This window comes from Perna viridis, chromosome 1 (assembly GCF_037379345.1).
Source record: "Perna viridis isolate PV_CMFRI_1.1 ecotype Kerala chromosome 1, ASM3737934v1, whole genome shotgun sequence".
Lineage (NCBI taxonomy): Eukaryota > Metazoa > Mollusca > Bivalvia > Mytilida > Mytilidae > Perna > Perna viridis.
In genome coordinates, this window is record NC_142445.1 from 24991171 (window position 1) to 25009497 (window position 18327).

At 32.3% G+C, this 18327-nt stretch overlaps 1 protein-coding gene and 1 pseudogene across 1 annotated transcript in view; both read left to right on the forward strand.

The window, feature by feature from the left end:
• The window catches only part of LOC148627930 (A disintegrin and metalloproteinase with thrombospondin motifs 9-like), a 133217-nt gene extending 125522 nt beyond the window's left edge, over positions 1-7695 (forward strand). Inside the window, exon 39 of the mRNA XM_088581830.1 lies at positions 229-7695. The gene's annotated coding sequence lies outside the window, so the exon portion shown is untranslated. The remainder of the gene's footprint in view (positions 1-228) is intronic.
• Positions 7485-15139, forward strand: LOC148627931 (uncharacterized; annotated as a pseudogene).
• The last annotated feature ends 3188 nt before the right edge of the window (positions 15140-18327 follow it).

The window sequence follows — 18327 nt, forward strand, 5'->3', positions numbered from 1 at the left end:
GAGGTATTTCAAAAAATTAATTTGGTATTTTAATCATAAATATGACTTTCTTGAAGATTTTAGGTCATTTATAAAATTGGACAAAACAAATTTCTAATTTATTGCCTTCTTTTTTGAATGATTGTAAGAGGAGCCTGTACTTAAACTGTCTTAGAAATATATTATTATATAATCATGTAGTGTGCAAAAAAAAAGATATTGCTTGAATAAATAGGATTTATTTTTTAGGGAAATAGAAAAAAAAACATTCAGCAATACTCATGGAGTCTCAGTCCACGTAATGTACATACTCCCATCACATCATGTGTATATTTCCATTGAAATATTTATACTTCTCCCATATCATCCGTCCAAAGGAGAAAATCTCAAATTCATGGAAGTATTCAATCTTCGGTGAAAGGAAATGATGGAATGAAGAAATGCATCAATATTTCAATCTTTAGCAATCAGCTGTCCCTGCTAGTGTGTGAATAGAACTGCATGGACATATAATACTCAGGCTTTTTTTCCAATGGGTTGCTTCTGGATTTCTTTGTTATACACAAGTCATGTGACATATGAGTTTTTATGGGACTTTAACTATGAGACAGGTTTTCCGTTTATAATGAAAGCCCAGGTCAAGAGAAAGAGCAATGCATTCAACAAACATAAGAAATGGTGGAAGTTTAGAAGAATATTCAAATGGAAGAACATTTTGATGTTTCAAGAATCATAGAGGTGTGAAAGCAATTTAATCTCAGGAACAGTAGTGCAGAGTCAATGATTGTACTATGTTCAGGAAAAACTGCTGTGAATCTGAAAATATATTATAAGGACTTGAAGATGGAGAGAATCACAGTTTCAGGCATTTTACTTGCAACTCAAGGGAAATTTTCGATTTAAGAAAGCCAAAGAGGGCATTAGCCTGAAAAACATTTTATATCTAGCAATATTACTGCTATTAAGAAATCCATGTTATTTTAAATGGTGCTAAATCCCTTTATGATATTATTTGGTTTTGAATTTTTATTATCATATTTTTCACAATGTATCATTTTCAAATTGATTTTTGTATTCACTATTTATCTCATCAATTGAAGTTTAACCTGTTTTATACATTATTGTCAGTATAGAAAGCATTAGATTTATGTTAATTTTGAATAGTAATGGTAAAATTGAAAGGTAAAGATATGCTATTTCTCCCATTCTAAGTCGGTGATTAAAAATCAAAGTGATTTTTTAACCACCAGGCATTGATTAAATTTCTGCAAGAGTTTTCCAGCTATTTTATATTTCTGAGTTTTCTACAGATTTCATGGGAGAAACAGATTCTCCTTCAGTCTATTATTGATTTAAATTCTTTCTCCACTCTCTATGGTAAAATAAAGATTTCATCATGCTGGGTTAAGCTCGCATGTTGAAAATTCTAATTTTACCATCTCGAGAGGAGAAATAATTTGAACCACTCAGGAGAATCTGGTTATCTATCAAACCCAACAAGGTAATAAATATGCAATAACTATTTAACCAATAGTGATTGATAAATTAGCCAGTGGTTTCCTGTTATTTCATGTTTCTAGTTTTTTACAATTTTCTGGGAGAAAGCAGTCTTAATTCAGCCAAATTTTAATTTGAGATATTTATTCTCTCTCCATAGTAAAATTAGGATTTTAACATGCTCACTAAAATACACATGTTGGAAGTCCAAATTTTGCTATTTTAAGTGGAGAAATAACTAAATCACTTCCGTCTGAAGGTGAAACTATTTAGTCTACAAGCATGTGTCTGTTAGTACTAATTTACAAGTGATAAAGGTCTTTCACCAGTAAAATGTGCAATAAATATTTTCAGTGAGAAGACTACCTGATTACGACATAACCAAAATGACTAAGGGGGAGGGGGGAGGTTTAACATCTTGGACTACCCTTTTAAGTCTCACATGGACTGAATATCCAAAATCATAGGTAAGGGGGTTTCTAACATTCTTGACTATCCTTTTTGGTCTTGCATGGATGATATAACCAAGATATTGTGCAGCCAGTACAACCTATTTAATATCTTTTCACAAGAAAAAGATAATAGGTCTTTCAAATTTGTCCATGAATTTTCTTTTGAGTGGATAGAAAAGAAAAAGATCAGGAAAGAATGTGTTTTGATAAAATTGTCCTGCAACTATGAACTCTGAGGTAAAAAATTATGGCGTGCTGTTAAAGCTTTTTGGTTAATATTTCACTTCAATTTCTAGTTTATTACTTACACAATGTCATGTTGACCGGTTAAAGCATGAAATACACTTACACAATGTCAGATTAACCGGTTAAAGCATGAAATACACTTACACAATGTCAGGTTAACCGGTTAAAGCATGAAATACTCACATATTGTTTGTTGGAATTATTTTATGTCCTGTTATGTTAAGAAACAGTGTTCATTCCATAAGTGTAGGTGTTAATTTATCTATTCATTTAGTTACATGTACGTCAATGTTTTATGTATTTTGTTTGATCTTTCACCTTGTATTCTGTCTTATTTTTTGTTTCTGGACATGTTTGTAGAAATTAACTAAAATTTTAGTGTCACTTTGTACTGCTGTCCAACAACTTGTTACGCAAAATAGATGTACATTTCAAAATGATCAATTTGTGTTTGTTTTGACTGTAGACAGTTAGTTTCTCGACAGGTGCTTCAGTGTCTGAATGTTGCGTTTGTTTGTAAATAACTGTTTAACTTATTGTTTGTGTATCATCAGTTGTGTGATATTTTGATATTTATTTCATTTTGTAAATATAACTCGTATATAATTTTAGCTTCATTGTACATTATGTAAATAAGACCAATGTTTACATTCACCAGTTTCACATTAAAAAAAAATGTTGCTTCCTTTTGTTATTTGTGGTCAGAAAATTATTGAAGGTTAATCAATGTCCACCTAAGATTCATGCAGGGAGTGATTCATGGGTTGAAAGATCACATATTTTTATTCTTGAAATGTAGTTTAGAATACTTTAGAGTATTTAAATTCACCAACGATTTCATATAATCTGTTTTATAATGGTTAGGAAAAAATATTGGAATACAGAATTATTTTCTTTTAAAGGGAGATAACTCTAATTTTGCCAACACATTCTATTATAACAATAACAAGAATCTTATATGAAAACCATTAATCTTTCCATCAATATAATACCTAAAGCTAACTTTCATAAAAAAAAAAAAATGACTATTTTAACCTTTTTTGAAGGAATCACAAGAGTCCCTATTTTTTTAAGCAATCATAGAATTCTAGTTTTGGGTGATTTTTAGATGGACAGATATTTAACCTGTTGGTGCCCTGTTTTTATAGACGGGCTTCATTGCGAATATAGTAGAGTGTTCACTTTTTACGGGTTATCCATTATTTTTACAAATTTTGACTGCAAATTACACATTACAGATTGTGAAAATCTCAAAAGTATGTAAAATTGGTTTAGTATTTTTACCAAATTTGGATTGTCATTTAGTAGTATAAACAGGTCTTGATGTCATATTTCTTTGGAGTTTCGTTTGAATTAAAAAACTAAAAAAAATACTTTCTCTCCCAATTGATATGATTAGAAATGCCTAAGATTTTACTGATACAATCTGAAACTGATGGATATAAACAAATGTAGAAAGATAGTTTTATGCATAATAGATTTAGTCTTGTAGCTTGTACTAAAGGTGGTAGACCTAGGGTAAGGGACATAACTCTTGAAATCAGTGATATGTTTGCGTCTTATTCAATTTCACGAGAGCCTTTCAAGCTTTCCTTTGAAACAGAATGAAATATGTCCAAGTTACTTTGATGCTTACATGAGATTGATGTAAAATGCTGAATACAAACGTTTGAATGATTTTTCAGACTTGTGTCCCTTACAGTACCTGAACTGATCCATGCAACAAAAATTAAGATCGGTCATCAGTCACTGATCAGTTTCTGGTCAGTCATCGATCCGTCAAACCAATCCATTAAACCGGTGATTGCATCATGTGACCACAGAGCAGTCACTGTATTTTACGGATAGATTTAAACATCAATTCATCTTTTATTTTACATTTCTTTTATTTCAAACAGATCCTATGTCATTTTATATAACAAAATTACAATCAGATCGGTCACCAGTCATCAGTCATCGATCCGTCAGCAATAAATCAGTCAACGGTCATCGATCCGTCAAATCGTTGCGCGGATCAATTCAGGGACTGTACCCTAGGTTTTTCTCCTTGAACTGGACAACACTCTTTGAATCTTTGCTACATTTTTTATTACATCGTTTTAAGATTTTTCAACAATATAATGACACAGGCAAATTTTATGACTGATATTGCTTTCGTTTAGGAAAATCTAATAAAAATGAATTTTTTTTTTATTGAATTCTTGAAATTATAAGCATTAACACTGATATTGAATCTTACTTCATGATGTCTTTACTAGTGGAACATTTTTAAATCATAACTTTTAGTGAAATTGACCACTGGTATTTCTTTCTTTAATTTCTTGCTTGAAAATTGTCAATTTTCTCTACATTGTTGATCATTCAGTGTACTTCTGTTAGAAGCTATATACAAGGACTAGCACATATGTATTTCTGCAATAGTACCTATTTTTACTGTCACACTTGAGAATGAGCTCATTTTGGCACTGACACTAAAATATAAAATGTTTACATCAAAATCAGAAAAAAATAGTGACATTAATGTTTATTTTGTACAGTCAATGTTTTAAAGTCCCTCTGTTACAGCAGGTAAAATAGTCAACTTCATGGAATAGAGTTGGTCTTCCCCTGATTAAATGTTCACTACCAGATGGAGATTTATTCTTTCTGTCTCATTTTGATAGAAAGATTGACATTCTTTTGTCAATTGTACAGTAATCTCTCTGAGGATTGTCTTTTTTTTTGTCGATTGTCCAGTAAACTATATAGGATTGTCGTTCACTCAAGGAAAGACCAACTTAATTCTCCGAAGTTAACTGTGTTACTCGCTGTAAGAAGATTTTAAGTTAGCTAATTCACTGCCTTACCAGAAAAGAACAAATATCATTATGATTACCCATTGTTTAAAAAAATCATTTGTGTGGCATTGTTTATGTAACTCTTGTTCAAATTTTTTTGCTTGGTTCTAGTAACGTAATTTCTAGAGTAACATTTGTTGTTGAAATGGGAGTTGTATTTCTTGGTTGAACCATTGTATCCATACCTAAAGTAGCACTCCAGCTAAGGATTATGCAAAATGTGATTCATGAGTAAAAAGCCTACATATTTTTATTTTTGATATTTTGTTTGAAATGTCATAGTAAACAGAAATTAACATGTGGTTTTTCATATAACCCGTGCTCTTAAGAGATAAAAATTGTATAGAATGCACTGTTCAAAATTAAGGGAGATAACTCTGTAAATGACACTCAAATACAATACAATCTCCTGGATTTTTAATGTTGATTATCTTCTTAGAGCAGGCAGATTTGAATGAATAATTACACATTTCATAGTATAGATCCATAAAACAACTTAATTACCAAAATAAAAATGTGTAGTCTTTTTTAGGGTGTATCACATTTTTCAGATTTTGCATGATTCTTACAAAGACAGCTACTTAAAACTAAATCATCAACCAATTATCAATCAAAATAACATCTTTTTTTTTTAAAGTTTTTTAAATTTTTTTTTTAAAGTTTTTTTTTAAGTTTGCCTTCAATATGTTTTTAAAAGTCGTCAAAATTAATAAAGCCTATATGATATGGATAAAAAAAACAACAAAAAAGATGGACTGTTCAAATATACATGTATAGCTGTTTCATGCATATGCCTCCATGCCGAAATGATTGTACATTTATGAAAAGCTGAAAAGGATTTCTCACATAACACCAAGTACATTATATAGGCAGCATATTTTGTAGTTTTACAGAATTTTCCTTATTCTGAAATTTTAAAGAGTGTTTGATTTTGCATGAATAAATGATTTTTTAAGAATGAAAACCTACCTGACCCATTAAAATCCAAATTACCAATTGATATTAGAATTACCTCCCTTGCAAGTGAGTTTTAGTCCAGTTTTGTATTTAATGTTGTATGTTATTCGTATGTTTTTGTTGTTTTTTGGGCCAGTATTGTAAAAGCAGTGAATCAAAATAGTACAGAAGTGATGAATCTCATTGTAATTTTACTCTTAGAGTATGATGTTCAGAGGTTTGGTGGTTATATTGAGTTACTTCCCTTGTTAGCAATATTTGTTCTCTTTTTGTATATCTTTTCATTTATGCTTTTTAATCATTCAAAATATTAATGGATAAATATAAAGCAACTACAATATTTTACCTTTATGTAAGTATGATACAGTGAAACCTGGCTATACCAACCCTGTTGTATTGTAGAATCTGTTCAGTTTACCCAGGTTGAAAGTACATTTAAACTGATATGAAAGGACTTAAAGATGTGTGTTGTTTATGCAGGTTTTTAGTGTATTCAGTGTTTGGTTTAGACAGATTTTGTGATATTAAATTTTAAATACAAAAATACAGGACAAGAATTCATGCTGGGTGGGGGAAAAGGGGGGGGGGGGGGGTGGACAAGAATGAACATGAAATAGAAAAGGAAAATGATACAAATTTAAAAGATTTGACCTCCCTCCCCACCCCTAAAAAAGAAAAAAAAGTCAAATGTCTACATTTTAGCTTTCTACCCTTATAAATATTTGGTCTGAAATTGATTTAGTAAATGTTGTTATGCAAAGTGCGCAAAGGGAATATGTTTTTTTTAAGTACTGTATGAATGATACTTGCTTTACAAATTGACTTTGAGCAAAATGTGGAAAGGTGATAGATTATTTTCAGAAAGAAAGCAATGGTATTAAAGACCGGTTGAACAATTTCTACCTCAGGTGTATCTAATACTCTTTTGAACCAAAACAGGCCAGAAAAGTAATATGTCTGTTTCCTGCTACCCTACCTACCTTAATTTTTTTCTCCCTACCCTAAACATTTTATTACCATTTTCCTTCAAGCACTGTTATAGTCTAGATTGTTTCCCCATTAACTCAATGTAAAATAATGTTAAAAAATAAAATTAGTTTACTTTCATATCATATTTTTTCCTTCCTGGTAGCAGGAAACAAAACTAATAATTGTTTTGGCCTTAGTAGTGTAATTAGGAAGTTTTTTTAGTCACAGGTTTTAATGTAAAATTTAGTTTTGTACTGCAATGTGCATTTATTGAAGTTTTATGTTTCATCATTTTTTCTGACTGTTTTTTTTGCATTTTTTATGAATTGTATGAATGTGTAATGATTGTTATGAGTTTTAAACTCTTTCCAACTGCTACAGTGCTTTTTTTAGTAACAACCAAAAATTGTTCATGCTCTAAACTGGGAAAAAAATGGTTGTAACAGTGTATTGTAAGTGAAGTCGAATTTTTTTCATTAAATAATTTTCACCAATTTTTAGGATTTGGCTTCTTCTGAGCAATGTGTATGATTTACAATTTACGAAGATGTGTGTATCAGCATCAATGTTAAATGCACAAGGAAACACTGATCTCAATGTACGGAGGGTGAAAGGGTGAGAGATTTTTATTTCTAGTCATATGTGATGTTAACATGCATATTATGTGTGTGAGTATGCGTGAAATATGTGTACAGTGAATATTATTCAAATTTTGATTTTTATTAGATATTTAATAAATCATTTTATGAAACTGTAAAGTGTGTTTAATTTATATCAGGAACTTCCTTTTGGTCTTCGAAGCTTTATGATTATACAGAATTGTACCTTGTGATTGGTTGATTGTTGTAAATGTACTATCAAGGCAGTTATACTTTTTCTACATTAGGGAGAAAAACTATGAAAAATTAGAGAAAATTGTTTAAATATAGGAGATGAACAAACCTGCAAATTGAGAATTCAAAAGTAAAAGAAAATGCACCACAAAAAAAGTTGAATATACTAGTAGCACAGCAATGTACAAACTAATTACACCTTAGGTATGGCACATCCTTCCAAGTCAGGGTTTTGAGTCCTCCCTGAGGGAGCGAGGGTGGACTCGAAACCCTGACTTGGGAGGATGGGTATGGCAAGACATTGTGGAATTTATTACCTATTTATTAATAACAATAAATCATTTAAATCAAATTATTGATATCAATAAAATTAATATAACATATTTATTCACATGTTAATAAATAAATATTGATATCAATAAATGATTTATCAGCACACGAATAAATATTTATCAACATGTGAATAATTATTGATGTCAATAAATTGTATCATTTATTAACATGTTATTAAATCATTTATTGATATCAAAAAAATAGATGAATTATTAACGTGTTGATAAAGAGGGTCCCACTAATGGTGTTTAATCATGGTCAGAAAAGTGTTTGTAATTGCTTATTTTATTGGATATTGTGGAGCATGCATCATCTGGAATAAGATTAATAACACATGAACTAATATTTATTAACATATTAATATTTTTTTTAATTTATTGATATCGATTAACGATTTATCAACATGTTACTAATTCATCTATTTATTGATATCAATAAATCATTATGTACAAGTTGATTAATATGTATTAACATGTTATTTAATATATATTAACACCTTAATAAATATTTATAACATATTATTAAATATTTATCAATATAAATAAATGGAGAATAAATTCCACAATGGCTTGCCATACCCAGGCAACAAGTTGTGGGGTATAATGTTTTTGTTCCGTCTTCTTGATTTTGTCGTTGTCAATTGTCCTTTGACTTGTGAATACAGTGTAATCTCACTTTATTTACCTTTAATTTCATTGGCTAAAATCTTTCAAAAAATTAATGTTATATAGGAATACAAAAAAAAAAACAACACACACGTGATCTTGAATGTACACAAACTGACTAATATAACAAGAATAGGTATATATGGTGTATATGTCAAAGAGACGACAACCACTTTGGGATGAAAACAGCCCAAGGCCACACAATGGTCTTAAATGCACGACGAGGAAATCCTCATACCACAGGACAGGCTGCAACTGACCCCAAAACATTATACACCAGTACAGCAAATGAGTTACCCCATATACTCATGTAACATAAAAAATAAACGAAAGGCGAAAACGAAACAAGAAATACAGAAGCCATTTGATCGCTCTTGAGGAAGACAAGTAGTTCCTATTTCTATCAAGCTAGTACTGCTGGTGGAAGCTTAGGTCGTGCCCTGCCAAAAAGGGGGATTAACAGAAGGACGTGGAGGTCATTTTCCACTCTATAGAGGTCATTCAAGGCATGGTGACCATCCTTTAGTTTTTCAAGCAACATTTTAATGCGTGGATTACACCTTAAACAAACCTGAATTCATTAGCACTAACAAAAAGAATGACACAAAGTAAAGTTGGGAATGCTATAAGTAATTAGTTACAGTGAAAACTGTCTTAGGCCAACCCCTGAATCAATCTAAATCACACTTCTTAAAGAATCCTCATATAAGATTGAATGTATTGCCGGAATCAGGATAAACCAAACAAATTCTACAGTACAAAAGGAGTTCGGTTTACAAAAGATTGGAAATTGGGGGTGGACAAATAGATAATTTATATAATCGTTCGCATACACCGGGATAGGAAATCATTTAATTGTTCAAAATCTGAGAGGGAGATTAATCACTGAAACGAAGGTTATAGCGGTAATTAAAAAAATGTAATCCAAGGACAAAGACCAGACATGGAAAAAAGACATACACAACAAAGAACATGAAGCAACTAAAATCATACATACAAAGTAACAAAAGCAAATGACCAACTCGGACTCTACTATAAAAACATGGGAGCGTGAACCATGTGCACCGGTAGGGTAAGCGTCGTCTGTTTTTCTAGAAACACCCGCCTAATTGCTCATAAAAAGTCAAGTCCGGGGTAGATGATAGAGGAAAGGAAAATAATGACACGTTGGATAAATCAGTTTTCATGACGCAGATGGATATACCATAACGATCCACGAGTTCATGATGACGACCATAAAACTTCTGTAATGATGACTTCAATCTTCTGTTCCAGAAGCCTATTTGTTAGAATTCTAGCGCGATACAAAAATTCTGCGTATTTTCGGCAAGCTCTGGCATAACGTATGAGTTGTGATAAGAACACTCCATACGCAGGTGCTGAAGGGATGTTGCCACAGATGAAAGGAAAGTTGACAATTCTGAATGAAAAGTCATCACATTTGTCGTAAAGTTTGGTCAATAGTTTTTCTTTACCATCGATTTCTAAGTGTAGGTCAAAATATGAAGTTTCTGTAGTATCCTTTATTTCAAGTTCTTTGAGGTAGATGCGATGTATCAAATCCCAGAAATTAAGATTGTTTAAAGATAATACGCCATCTATATAGCGGAAACTGAGATTAAAGGATCTAGCTAAACGATATTTTTTTCTTTCGGATCAGATCAGCTCTGAAGTCAGCCTCATAAGAGTGAAGGGATAGGTCAGCAAGTAGAGGAGCACAATTTGTTCTCAATGGAATGTCGACCGTTTGTTGAAAAACGCGTCTACCACACTGGACAAATATGTTGTCGATTAAAAATTCCAGCATTTTGTAAACATCTTCCTCTGTATATTTGGAAGATGATTTGGAATTATTTCTTACAAAGTATGAGGAATCTCTACCAAGAACTATATACTTGTATCTAGGTGTACCATTTTTGTTTTTGGAAAAACAACGATGTATAATGTTTTAAGTCGAGATTTTAATTGAGTATGGGGAAAAGAAATATACAGCGATGAAAAATCATAGGTTTAAATGCCATTAATGATTGTCTCCAAAAGATCTTTCGAATTTTTCAGGATCCACATTGAATTAATACCACTACGAGAGTAACAAGTGTTGTGGTACTGTAGGACAGCAGACAGCTGTGAGTATAGAAGTTAAAAGTTTGGAAAGAGGTTTGGTGGTACATATTGCAGATCCAGCTACATGTATAAACTTGTTTGTATGGATTCTTGTGGAGTTTAGGAATTCAGTACATAGACGGTAAATCACAACCATCGTCCTTGGTGGAGAGACTAAAAGAGGATAGCAGAGATTTATGGTTTTCCATAATCTCTTCTTTGGAGGGTGTGGTAGCAGTATAGGTCTTATCAATGCATTATTTGCTACGTCTACCTCTGATAATTAAACATTGGATGTAAAACTTTTAGGCGTTCCATACCACGGAACGCCTAAACTGTCTGATGAGATACATATTTGTTTACGTGTTGTCAACTTTATATTACTTGCTGTGGTTTTATAATTACATGTGGTCATTTTGTATTTACGTTATGTAGGAACATCTTTACATTACGTCGTTTTGTCTTTACGTCGGTAATTTCGTCTTTACGTTCTGTCGTTTTATGATTACGTTATGTCAACATATATTTACATTATGTGGATTTATGTTTACGTGCAGTGGTTTTCTTACAACGTGAGGTCGTTTCATCTTTACGTTATGTCGATCTCTAAATACTTTATATGCATTTTCTTTTCTTTACGTGCAGTAATTTCTTCTTCAGTAAAAACTCTTCTCCCCTGAAACTACTTTACCAATTAGAACCAAACTTGGGATGAATGTTTCTTGTGGTATCCTCCATAGAACCGAAATTGGGATTTTTGTTTCGTCGAAAAACATGGCCGCCGTTACTAATAATAGTACATAGGGGTCAGACAATAGTTTTTTGCATATATGTCCGAAACCGTTAGGATTTGCCAAATTCTTTTTATTGCTGAAATGATCCTTATTATAAGGCTTACTAAAGTATCCAGGGAGAAAAAGTTGTCAGACGTTTCCTTGTTAGACTTATTGCAATTGAAAGGTGAAAAAATGATTTTTTTTACAAATTTTAGCCAATATCTTGAAACTATGATAGATCGAATAAAACTTTAAATTGTTGAAATGATCCTTATGACACGACCTACAAATGTTTGTGGGGATCAAACTTGTTGGATGACTCCTTGTTAATTGTTTTTCCCTTGAAAGACAAAAAAAAAAAATGTTGTAGCAGTTTTCAGCCAATAATTAGAAAACTATAATAGATAGAATGAAACTTTCAATTGATAAAAGGATCCTTCTGATAAGTCCTACTAAAGTGTTCATTGAGTGAAAATTGTTGGACACCTCCTTGTTAGAGTTGTTGTCCTTGAAAAAAAAAATAACTAGGTCAGCTATTTAGGGTCCTTGGAGCATCTTTTTTACGTTTTTTTTTATACTTTTAACTTTTTTTTTCTGCAAAACGAAGTAAATTCACATATGTATGTATCAATATGCTGCCAAATGTCTCAGCTTTACAATGATACCAAGAAAGTTGCGGTAACACTTGTTTTTTGTATTCAAATGAATACAATGGAACTCTGTCTCATAGAAATCGCTTAAATTGACATATTTTTCAATGTCAAAACCCCTAGAGTATTTATTTTTCAGTAAAAAATGGCTTACTAGTATTTGTTATTTATGTTCGGGATATTCACAACTGATACTTCTTGAATTCTGTTAGTGACTTGTAGCGATTTTCGTAGTCAGAATTTATAAAACCAAAACAAAAAAATGATAATAAAAATTTTAAAAAAAGTCAAATTTTGAATCATTCGATAGAAATTAAATTTTCTGAATTAGTAAACCACCATTAACTGATTTCCAAGAAGATTTTTTAAAAATGTTTTAAAATTTAACCCCTTCCCCGAAAAAACTGGTCTCAGTATCAAGAATAATTCTCATTCACAGCATACCGACATTGTGAAACTCATATTTTAGGCATTCATAATTTAAAAGATAATTATTTGCCCAAAATATCTGAACAATTCAGGCGCGTGATTTTTTATATAGGGTTACAATTACTATAAAATCGTAAAAAGTAGAATTTACAGAATTTCAGAATTTCTTCTAAATCACCGGTTATTATCTTTTTTTTCCAGAATACCGTAGTTTAAACAAGCTTTTGTGTGATAAGTAGATTTGTATAGTGTCTAAAGCTTTCAAATCGGCCAGATAATTAATATTTGAAATTTTCCAAGTAAAGTTGGTGCAAAAATTACCACCCCTACCTATGAAAAAAACCTCAACATGAACAAAAATGTTAATTTTTAACATATAAACGGCATACACTGGGCATGTATACACTGGACGCCGAGTATAAGTGTATTTCGTTCAGCATTTTTCTAATCAGCATTGTGACGTCTATTTTGCCTTTTACGGACTGATTTGAAGTTTACACCGGATCGAAAAGTTCCGGGGTCACACATGATGTGAACTTGTCTCTTTGACGAAATATGTTTCCTGTAAAAAACAGATGCATGCTACTTAGGACAAAAAAAAAGACAAAACCATTCTTAGTTTAGGGAAACACAGAAGAAAAAGCATATCTTCAATGGGCTGTACATAATTACTATGTGCACTATATGCAAATATAACTGCACCAATTTTAAGTTCTTCCTTACCTTCTTAATACATACCAGATAATTCTTTAAGCATTTCAAAATGCAGCTCCACAGTTAACTGTCAGCTTAAATTCATAAAAAAAAATTCTTCACTTCCTGTAAGAACGTGACATTAACACAGAACCTGGCAAATCTGCTCTGACAAAATTTGAGTGTGAAATGTCCAGCTTAAAATTTTTGTAATTCAAGACTTGTTCATTGTAGCGTAATGACATCTTGCATCTGAACATGTGTACATTTAAAAAAAAATTAATACAAAGTATGTCACAAAAATCTGTTTGTATTGCGGTAAACTATACTTGAAAAAGATTCTATCTTTCATAATATCATATTTTAATAGGTCTTCCCTTTTATTTTAATTTTTTAGGTTCTCCAAGAATACATCAAACCGAAGATTTGTCTCTGAACGTGCAGATATTGTGCAGATGAGGCATGCATATCTTCGCAAGATACGTAAGGCAACAAGGTCGCCATATTGTATACTTAGATGAGACCTGGTTGAACACCAATCATGTGGTCAAGGGAGATTGGCTGGATATCCCCAGTACATCCATGTCAGTTTTTGAGCCACACTGTAAAGGTAGCCATCGTGATGTACCTTCGGGAAAGGGTACAAGATTGATAATCTTAGATGTTGGTTCAGCTCAAGTTGGCCTCATTCCTGGATGTGGTCTTATATTTGAGTCAAAAACTAACAGCTCTGATCATCATGACGAGATGAACAAGAAAACACTTTACAGAATGGTTCAAAGACACCCTCCTTCCTAGATTGTCTCCTCAGTCTGTGGTTGTAATGGATAATGCTCCTTATCACAGTCACTTGGATCCTGACTCTAGAGTTCCTAACACAAACTCCAAGAAGTCAGATATCTCGGCATGGCTGGATAGGAGCATTATTCAGTATGACAAGAAAATGAAAAAGGCTGAATTACTTGATTTAGTAAATCAAAACAAGCCTCCTAAAAAGTATGTAATTGATGACATTGCATCAGCTCACGGCCATGAAATTTTACGACTACCTCCTTACCATTGTGAGCTCAATCCCATTGAAATGGTCTGGTCTGACTTGAAAGGCTATGTAGCTAGAAGAAATTCTTCCTGCAAGAATGCTCAATCCCATTGAAATGGTCTGGTCTGACTTGGAAGGCTATGTAGCTAGAAGAAATTCTTCCTGCAAGAAGTCTGATGTTATTCAGCTTTTCAAGGAGGCCAGGGCTAATTTCATTGCGGAGCGCTGGGTTAAATTTGAGACTCATGTGGTGAGGGAGTATAAGGAAAAGCTCTGGCTGATTGATGGTCTCAGAGATGAGGACGTATCACCTCTTGTGATAAACGTGACGACGGATGATGACAGTGATGACAGTCAGAGGACTATTCCATATGTTTTCCAGATGAGGAGGGTGGTGATGACGAGTATGACGGTCACCTTGACGAAAGCATCTCTGATATCTTTGATCCGGTTGATGAGGTTTTGTGCATTATCTGTGGCAACACTGAAATACCGAAGTCCATTCGGAAGGACAAGCAGATTGACTGGTTTCAGTGTGATATGTGTGATCGGTGGGTACATAACAGGTGTTGCACAAAACCTGCCCTTGCAAAGAATGCATGTCTTCGGTGTCTTTCCATCCTTAACCATCGAGACCTCAATGCACCACTGATTTTGCCACCACAGGAAATGGAACAGTAGTATCTTTCTGGTAATGCAGTCAATTAGTGTCATAACACATTAAATTTTAGTATTCAAATACTTATTACTTGTGATTTTAAATACTATGCAATGTATTATTTTAATTAACTATTTCAACTATTGTAAGTAATTTTCAAATCCCTTATGAAAGGTCTGATTTTAATTAGATTTCAAAGAATGCATTTTTTTCATATTAATTTGTTTTAAATAAATTTCATATGAGATAAGTTGACTGCAATATCAGGATTTTACAGTTAAGCATGGTGATGACTTCTTCTTTCTTAGTATTTCTTGAGTGAACTTCTTAACACACCTTTGTTTAATCTTCAGTTGCTGGAACTTGGTAATGGATTTCTAGATAGTTTGTCTTTGGATATCACACGCATTCACATCAGTGATAAATCTTTCTGTGATATAGACTCTTTTAACTGTGATATGATGACTGTGATATATATATGAATTTTGTGTATTTATTATATTCCTCACATATTCAGCAATTTTATTAAGCTATTTCTACATCTGTGTTTTAATACTATTGTTTAACTTTGCTTTGTTGGTGGTTGTTATGTTGTAGAAAGCTCAGAAATTATCATACTAATTATAATATATATTAAAGCATTTTTTGTCATGCATTTACTTTCATCTCTTTGAGGTCTAATAAATGCTTTAAGATCAGTTTAAATCTCTGACGAGAAATAATTTCCAATTCAGTCTACTAGTTTCAAAAAATGCAAAACAAAAAAAAAGAAAAGAAAGACCTTAAAGCTGGCTGAACATGTTCTGTACTGTAATAATGAAAGTTTAAGGTCAAAGCTACTAGAATAGAAAAAAGTTGTACTTAAACATTCACACAACAATTGCGACATTTCTTTTTAAATCAGTAGGGTTTAACTTATAGAGATCACAGACTACAATGTTTATTAATTACAGGTCTATGTAGAGATCAGGAAGATGATATTTATATTTTGTCATATAAGTCTGTAGGTAAAAAGAAATGGTGAGAACCTGCTTCTTTTTATATACCTACATAATGATATATGGTTTATAAATGCATTTTACACTACATTGTATTTTATTTTCACATGCAATGCATCTTTTCCTGATCTACGACACAAACTGATACGTTCTTCAACTCACAATATTTCTAGCAGTTTTCACCTTTTAATTCCAAGTTTTACTAAATTAGACTGAGACAATTTAGAACAAATCGGTGCAGCACAAACACTAATTTTTTTAGTGCTACCTAAGAGCTAAGGTAGCGACAACTTGATTTCTAAGGGGCATGGGGCCTAGGATCAAAATTTCTATCCTACATTTTTTATTATGCCAAAATTGTTAGCTTTTCTTTTTAACATAAACAAAAAAATATGATCCTAGCAACCCCCCCTTAAAGAAATCGTCAGACAGAAGTTCCCTAACCTTGTTGCCACATATATACTATTTGAATGGGCATTTTTTGAATATTTATTTAAAACTTCAGAGAGTAAAAAGTATCCTTTGTAGTTAATATATTTGCCCAAATTTCATCGCACAACTTACAATATTATGTTCCTAACTCGAAAAATCCTATTTGTATATGTGTAACATACTGAATATTGCGATCGGGAACCAGTCTAAAGTCACCTCAGATTGTTTTAGACTGGTTCCCGATCGCAATATTCAGTATGTTACACGTATACAAATATCGTGAGAGTGTATTGGTAGTAGCTAATACCTGGAACGTAGTCCCGGGAACCAGGATAAGATTGTTTGCATTCTCTACTACCTCACAATTGAAGAGCGTCTGTGTACCATATTTTCCCGCCATATTCATGTTAATGATTTTGTGTCGATATAAACAGTGTTTTATCGAGAAAATCCGAATCAACGAAAATAATAGAACGTTGATCAGGTCAAGAACAGTGTACGTCTCTCAGTAAATGTATGTTTTCAGAAGCATTTTTACCAGACTGCATTTACGTAGACATGCTAGGATTTTTCCGAGTTAGGAACAAAATATTGTAAGTTGTGCGATGAAATTTGGGCAAATATATTTACCCCCTACCAGACCCCTGCCGTAATTTTGCCTACACTTCAATTTGGCCTCAGCTACGCGCCTGCCTATGACAAAAGATAAAGAGCAATTCTTATTAATTTCTAAATCGATGCTGACTTGTTAATACCAAAATTCAAGGCAAACATTGTTATCTTTGTAACACGACACTTTCATTCTTCAAGGCCGTGACTGACTGCTTTTGTATAGAAATTACAAAACAATAGCAACCTATAAGAATAAGAAGAGGGAAAGAGTCAGACTTCCTCTTTTATGGCCCTCCGACCAATTCAGATATCTTGTCAATCTCCCAAACGAAGCAATCTCTGCAAAACGTTTTATATGGAACGCCTATACTCCAAGTCACCTTATCCTGGTTCCCGGGACTACATTAGAGTGTATTGATAGTAAGTTTCAGTGATGCAGAAACTCAGCCTCCTTTTAGTTATGAAAATAATAAATTTTCTAACTACATTGAAGTGAGTTCTAATGACACTGAGACTTGCCTGCATGATGTTTCAGGTGAGGCAAGCGAACTTCCTTCCCTGCATTTAGTAATTCCTCAGCTGGATGACAGTGATACCGATTCATCATCTCATTCTGTAAGCATTATGAAATGCAGGAAATGAAGATAATAACAACACTATTTCATAACTATACTAAGATAATGATTTTAATTTTTATTTAGTGAGAAATAATTAAATACAATATATTTATCTAAATTGAATTGATTTTTAATTAAATGTTAAAAAAAATACAATTCATCTGAATACAGCACAGCTTCTTTATACATGTACCTGTAAATGTAATATTACGTGGAGCCCCAATCACATTAAGATCTGCAAGAACCAATGACGAAAAATAATAATACAACTGTTGAATTCCAATTTCCAATATCATTTGTTCCAACTATTGATGGAAATATAAAAAATGAGGTGAGATTATTCATAAAAATGGTAGCTATTAAATGCTTATTTAAAGTCACTTTGCTTTGCTTTTTAAGTTTTGCTTGCACCATTTATTTATTGCAGCTTGCTTTTTAACAGCTTCAATTTATATATTTACATGTAGCTTTAGTAAGTAAGGTAATATCTGTTGATTAATATGAATCACAAATATCCTCAAATTCCATTTCACGTGGAAAAACTAAACAACC